The 7,158-nt window shown below is 37.1% G+C and overlaps 1 non-coding gene across 1 annotated transcript; it reads left to right on the plus strand.

Annotated features, from left to right (window-relative positions):
- Nucleotides 1–4,109: 4,109 nt before the first annotated feature.
- LOC148564545 (small nucleolar RNA R71) lies at nt 4,110–4,217 on the plus strand. The gene has a single exon (XR_015884129.1). It is a non-coding gene; the product is annotated as a small nucleolar RNA R71 (small nucleolar RNA).
- The last annotated feature ends 2,941 nt before the right edge of the window (nt 4,218–7,158 follow it).

Here is a 7,158-nt window from a genome sequence, read left to right on the forward strand (position 1 = left end):
ACCGCTTGTGGTTGTCAGGCACGCGGATCTTGGCTAAGCGAGTAACGAAAATAGGTGGTGATTATCAAGGGTCACCTCTTCATTTTGACTTAACTGAATTAACCATGAGAGTATATCTTGGAGAAGAAGTAGGCATGAATTGAAAGAAAAACAATAGTACTTGCATTAATTCATGAAGAACAGCAGAGCTCCACACCTTAATCTATGAAGTGTAGAAACTCCACCCTAGAAAATACATAAGAGAAAAGAGGTCTAGGAATGGCCATGAGGCAAGCCTCCAAACGTGAAAATAATGGTTTCCAAAGATGATAGATGATCATCCAGTCCGATTACAATAGTAAAAAGTGCTATTTTTACTAAACTAGTTACTAGGGTTTACAGAAATTAAGTAACTAAGTGCAGATAGTGCCGAAACCCACTTCCGGGGCCCACTTGGTGTGTGCTTGGGCTGAGCATTGAAGCTTTCACGTTCATAGGCCATTCTTGGAGTTAAACGCCAGCTTGGGTGCCAGTTTGGGCGTTTAACGCCAGTTTTGGTGCCAGTTCTGGTGTTTTACGCTAGAAAGTTTTTGGCTGGCGTTTAGCACCAGTTTGGGCCATCAAATGTCGGGGAAAGTATAGACTATTAAATATTGCTGGAAAGCCCAAGATGTCTACTTTCCAATGCAATTAAGAGCGCACCAATTGGGCTTCTGTAGCTCTAGAAAATCCACTTCGAGTGTAGGAGGGTCAGAATCCAACAGCATCTGCAGTCCTTTCTCAGCCTCTGAATCAGATTTTTGCTCAGGTCCCTCAATTTCAGTCAGAAAATACCTAAAATCATAGAAAAATACACAAACTCATATTAAAGTCTAGAAATATGATTTTTGAATAAAAATTAATAAAAATATAATAAAAAGTAACTAAAACATACTAAAAACCATGTAAAAACAATGCCAAAAAGGGTATAAATTATCCGCTCATCACAACACCAAACTTAAATTGTTGCTTGTCCCCAAGCAACTAAAATAAAATAGGATAAAAAGAAGAGAATATACAATAAGTTTCAAAAATATCAATGAAGATTAGTTTCAATTAGATGAGCGGGACTAGTAGCTTTTTGCTTCTGAACAGTTTTGGCATCTCACTTTATCCTTTGAAGTTCAGAATGATTGGCATCCATAGGTACTCAGAATTCAGATAGTGTTATTGATTCTCCTAATTCAGTATATTGATTCTTGAACACAGCTACTTTATGAGTCTTGGCCATGACCCTAAGCATTTTGTCTTCTAGTATTACTACCGGATACATAAATGCCACAGACACAAAACTGGGTGAACCTTTTCAGATTGTGACTCAGCTTTGCTAGAGTCCCCAGCTAGAGGTGTCCAGAGTTCTTAAGCACACTCTTTTTGCTTTGGACCACGACTTTAACCGCTCAGTCTCAAGCTTTTCACTTGACACCTTCACGTCACAAGTACATGGTTAGGGACAGCTTGATTTAGCCGCTTAGGCCAGGATTCTATTCCTTTGGGCCCTCCTATCCACTGATGCTCAAAGCCTTGGATCCTTTTTACCCTTGCCTTTTAGTTTAAAGGGTTATTGGCTTTTTGCTCTTGCCTTTTGGTTTAAAGAGCTATTGGCTTTTTCTGCTTGTTTTTCTTTTTCTTTCTTTTTCTTTATTTTTTGCCAATTTTTTTTTATATTTTTTCGCAAGCTTTTGCTTTTCACTGCTTTTTCTTGCTTCAAGAATCAATTTTATGATTTTTCAGATTATCAATAACATTTCTCCTTTTTTATTATTCTTTCAAGAGCCAACAATTTTAACATTCATAAACTTCACTATAAAAAATATGCACTGTTCAAGCATTCATTCAGAAAACAAAAAGTATTGCCACCACATCAAAATAATTAAACTATTTTCAAGATAGAATTCGAAATATACGTACTTCTTTTTCTTTTTCAGAAAACTTTTTCATTTAAGAAAGGTAAAAGATTCATGGAACAATCATGACTTTAAGACATAGACACTAAACACTAATGATCATGTAATGAAGACACAAACATAGTCAAAACATAAAGCATAAAAACCAAAAACAGAAAAGAAAATAAACAAGGGAATTAAAGAACGTGTCCACCTTAGTGATGGTGGCTTCTTCTTCCACTTGAGGAACCAATGGAGTTCTTGAGCTCCTCTATGTCTCTTCTTTGCTTTTGTTGCACCTCTTCCTATAGGTTTCTCCGGCCTTAGGTGCCATTAGTGGTTATGGAAAGCAAAAAGCTGAGCTTTTCCGCACCAAACTTAAAGGGTTTTCTCGTTCTCGAGCAAAAGTGGATAGAAGGGAGTAGAAGAAGAATGGTGCAATTAATTTTGAAAACTTATTATTTTATGCAAGAAAAATAATAAAAGAGTTGAAAAGAATTTGAAAAGATAGGTAAGTTTTGAAAATATTTTGGAAGGATTTGAAAAGAATTGGAGAAGAATTAAAAAGAATTGGAAAGATTATTAATTTTTGAAAATAGAAATTGAAAGATGAACGTTTAAAATATGTTTGATGCAAAAAATTATGAATTAAAACATGAAAAATTGAAAAAAATCGAATTGGAAACAAAACTACCTCCCTTGTGTCATCCTGGCGTTAAACGCCCAGAATGGTATCCATTCTGGCGTTTAACGCCCACTTGACTGCCATTTTGGGCGTTTAACGCCCAGCCAGGTACCCTGGCTGGCGTTAAACGCCAAGAATCCTTCTTTGCTGGGCATTTTTCTGAACGCCCAGAATACTGCCATTTCTGGCATTAAACACCCAGAATGCTGCCCATTCTGGCGTTTAATGCCCAGAATACTGCCTGCATGGGCGTTAAACGCACATTTTGCTATCCTTAATGGCGTTTAAACGCCAGTAAGCCTGTCCTCCAGGATGTGCTATTTTTGATGTTGTTTTTGATTCCGCTTTAATTCTGCAGCTATTTTTATGACTCCACATGATCATCGACCTAAAGAAAACATAAAATAACAATGGAAAACAAATAAATATAATTAAATAACATTGGGTTGCCTCCCAATAAGTGCTTCCTTAATGTCAATAGCTTGACAGTGAGCTCTTAGAGAGCTTCACAAAAACACAAAGCATGATGGTGGCCTCCCAACAACAAACTTAGAGTTTGAATGTGAGGGCTCTGCTTGACTCTGTAATGAGAAAAGTTTTTCATGCTTCCTCTCCATGGTTACAAACGAAGATCCTTGAGCCTTAAACACAAGGTAGTCCTCATTAGGGAGCTCCTTAGTGGTCAGTGGACGTCCATTGAGGTATTCCTCACTGGAAATCACTGCCTCCTCCTCCTCTATAGGTTCGGCCACTTTGGATATATTGATGGCCTTGCACTCTCTCTTTGGATTCTCTTCTGTATTGCTTGGGAGAGTACTAGGAGGAGTTTTAGTAACTCTTTTACTCAGCTGACCCACTTGTGCCTCTAGATTTCTAATAGAGGACCTTGTTTGAGTCATGAAACTGTGAGTGGTCTTAGTTAGATCAGAGACTATGGTTGCTAAGTTAGAGAGGCTCTACCTAGAATTCTCTGTCTGTTGCTGAGATGATGATGGAAAAGGTCTGCTATTGTCAAACTAAATTCTCCCACCATTATTATTATTGAAGCTTTGTTGAGGCTTCTATTGATCCTTCCATGAGAAATTTGGATGATTTCTCCATGAAGGATTATAGGTGTTTCCATAGGATTCTCCCATATAATTCACCTCTTCCATTGTAGGATTCTCAGGGTCGTAAGCTTCTCTTTTAGAGGAGGCTTCTTTAGTACTGCTGGATGCAGCTTGCAATCCAGTCAGACTCTGAGAAATCATATTGACTTGCTGAGTCAATATTTTGTTCTGAGCCATTATGGCATTCAGAGTATCAACCTCAAGAATTCCTTTCTTCTGAGTCATCCCATTATTCACAGGATTTCTTTCAGAAGTATACATGAACTAGTTATTTGCAACCATCTCAATGAGTTCCTGGGATTCTGCAGCGGTTTTCTTCAGATGAAGGGATCCACCAGTAGAGTGGTCCAATGACATCTTAGATAATTCAGACAGACCATCATAGAATATACATAAGATGCTCCATTCTAAAAGCATGTCAGAAGGACACCTTTTGATCAATTGCTTGTATCTTTCCCAAGCTTCATAGAGGGATTCACCTTCCTTCTGTCTGAAGGTTTGGACTTCCACTCTAAGCTTGCTCATCTTTTGAGGTGGAAAGAATTTGGCCAAGAAAGCATTGACCAACTTTTTCCAAGAGTTCAGGCTTTTTTTAGGTTGTGAGCCCAACCATGTCCTAGCTCTGTCTCTTACAGCAAAGGGGAAAAGCATAAGTCTGTAGACCTCGAGATCAACCCCATTGGTCTTAACGGTGTCACATATTTGCAAGAATTCAGCTAAGAACTGATGAGGATCTTCCAATGGAAGTCCATGAAACTTGCAATTCTGCTGCATTAGAGAAACTAATTGAGGCTTAAGCTCAAAGTTGTTTGCTCCAATTGCAGGAATTGAGATGATTCTTTCATAGAAGTCAGAAGTTGGTGCAGTAAAGTCACCAAGCATCTTCCTTGCATCTCCACCATTGTTATTGGGTTCGGCTGCCATGTTTACTTCTTTTTCGAAAATTTTTGTAAGGTCCTCTCTAGAGTGTTGTGCTTTAGCTTCTCTTAGCTTCCTCTTCAGAGTCCTTTCAGGTTCAGGATTAGCTTTAACAAGGATGTCTTTATCCCTGTTCCTGCTCATATGAAAAAGAAGGGAACAGAAAAGAAGAGGAATCCTCTATGTCACAGTATAGAGATTCCTTTATGTGAGTAGAAAAATGGAAGAATAGAAGAATAAGAAGAGAGAGGAGATGAGAAGAATTCGAACACAGAGAGAGGGAGAGGGTTCGAATTATTAGTAGAAGAAAAGTGTTAGTAATTAAATAAAATAAATAGAAAGAGATGAGAGAGAGAGGTGATGTGTATTTTCAGAAAACGAATTCCAAACACACAAAACTCACCGGCAAGTGCACCGGGTCGCATCAAGTAGTAAAACTCATGTGAGTGAGGTCGATCCCACATGGATTGATGGATCAAGCAACTTTAGTGGGTGATTAGTTTAGTCAAGCTAACATTGAGTGATTTGAGTGACAATTGAAGCCAACAGAATGTAAATTTGCAGGAATTATAAAGTGCAGAAAGTAAAATTGCAAGTAACTTAAAGAGCAAGAAATGTAAATTACAAGAATCTTAAATGACAAGAAATGTAAAGTGCATCAAATGTAAAGGGGAGTGGGTGCTGGAAATTAAAGAAAGCAATAGATTAAGCAACTGGAAATATAAATTGCAGGAAGAATAAACCGAACTGGGTGTTGGGAGCAATATAAACAGAGAAGCAAATTGGAAGCAATGCAACAGAAAGTAAAATTTCTTAAAGACTTTAAAGACAGAAAGACTATGCTTAATTTTGCAGCAATTTAAAAGAAGATTGAAGATCTCAGGAGTGAAAGAGACTAGAAAACAAGTCTAGATCTCAAATCCTTCCTTGATCCAACAAGAACAATTGCAAGAGAAATTAAAGAAAAGTAAATTGCAGAAGCCAAGAGAAGGTGAAGCAGTAAACAGGAATGGAAATTCAATTGTGCAGAGAAAGTAAACAAGAAAATTCTCAAGGTGGGATTGAGACAGAATTTCCCCAATTCTCAACACCCAAGACTCAAGACAAGTGTAATTGAAATTGAAAACAAGAAAACTAAGAGGAAGAGAATTCAATTCTCCTTCCCCAAACTCAGAAACTCAGAACAATTCAAAATCCCAAAAGCTCTCCAAAAACTACCCAACAAAACTAAGAAGGAAAGCTCTCCTAAAACTTAAATCCTAAGCTATTTATACACTTTCTTCAAATGGTCTTCAAGCTTTGAATTGGGCCTTTGCTCTTGATGGAATTGGGTTGATAAAGGCCTTGGTTGATTGCTCTTGGAGTTGGAGAAAGATCCATTGTGAACCGGGTTGAAATCGTAAAAGTTTGAGTAAAAGTTTGAGTAAAAGTTTGAGGCAAACTTTTACTCAAACTTTTTATACCAGATGGCTTCACTTGCTGCTACCAACGTTTGGGCTAAAGTTTGAGGTCAAACTTTTGCTCAAACGTTGGCCCCCTTGTGTATATGTGTGGCGCCAACGTTTGCCGAAAAGCTTGAGGCAAACGTTGGCGCAAACTTTTCTCCTCCAGGGTGTGCAAGTGTGGCGCCAACGTTTGCCAAAAAGTTTGAGGCAAACGTTGGCGCAAGCTTTTCTCCTCCAGGGTGTTGGTTTTGTGATGCCAACGTTTGCCAAAAAGTTTGAGGCAAACGTTGGCTCAAGCTTTTCTCCCAAAAGTTTGAGCTAAAGTTTGAGGCAAACTTTTGCTCAAGCTTTTTTTCCTCTGGAGTGTTTTCAATTCTTCCAAAAGTTTGAGCTAAAGTTTGAGGCAAACTTTGGCTCAAGCTTTTTTTTCTCTGGCATGTTTTCAACTCTTCTAAAAGTTTGAGCTAAAGTTTGAGGCAAACTTTGGCTCAAACTTTTTGTTCTCTCTTGCTCCTAGCCATTCCTTCTTCCTTCAACCTTCTTCAAAACTCTTTTCACCTATCATCAATCAATCAAAACAATCAAAGCTATGCCCCAAATCATAAGATTGTGTTTCTTTCATAATATATGACAATTATATCACAAAATCTCATGAAAGTGCATTAATTCATCCATGGTTGATTGAATCAAAGGAAACATGGAAATCTACCCAATTGGCTTGCTTATGGCTTAAGAAAGTGCATAAAACCTATTGAAAATAAAAGAAAAAGCATAGAAAAACATGACATGGTGACATGTCATCAAGAGGGAATTCGCATATTAATTAAAAGAAAAGAAAAATATTTTTGTTTTTATTTTAATTATAAGTTAGAATTCGAAATTTAAGAAAAGAAATAAAAGCAAAGTGAAAAATAAATTAATTAATTGAAAAAATTTTTGAAAAATTTGTTAGTTAGTTTTCGAAAATTAGAGAGAGAGAAGAGTAGTTAGGTGGTTTTGAAAAAGATAAGAAATAGTAAACTTTTAAAATCAAACAAAAAGTCAAGTAGTTAATTGAAAAAGATTTGAAAATTTTGAAAAGATAAGAAGTTAGAAAA

The sequence above is a fragment of the Arachis ipaensis genome, chromosome B5, assembly GCF_059453495.1.
Source record: "Arachis ipaensis isolate K30076 ecotype BB chromosome B5, ASM5945349v1, whole genome shotgun sequence".
NCBI classification, from domain to species: Eukaryota; Viridiplantae; Streptophyta; class Magnoliopsida; order Fabales; family Fabaceae; genus Arachis; species Arachis ipaensis.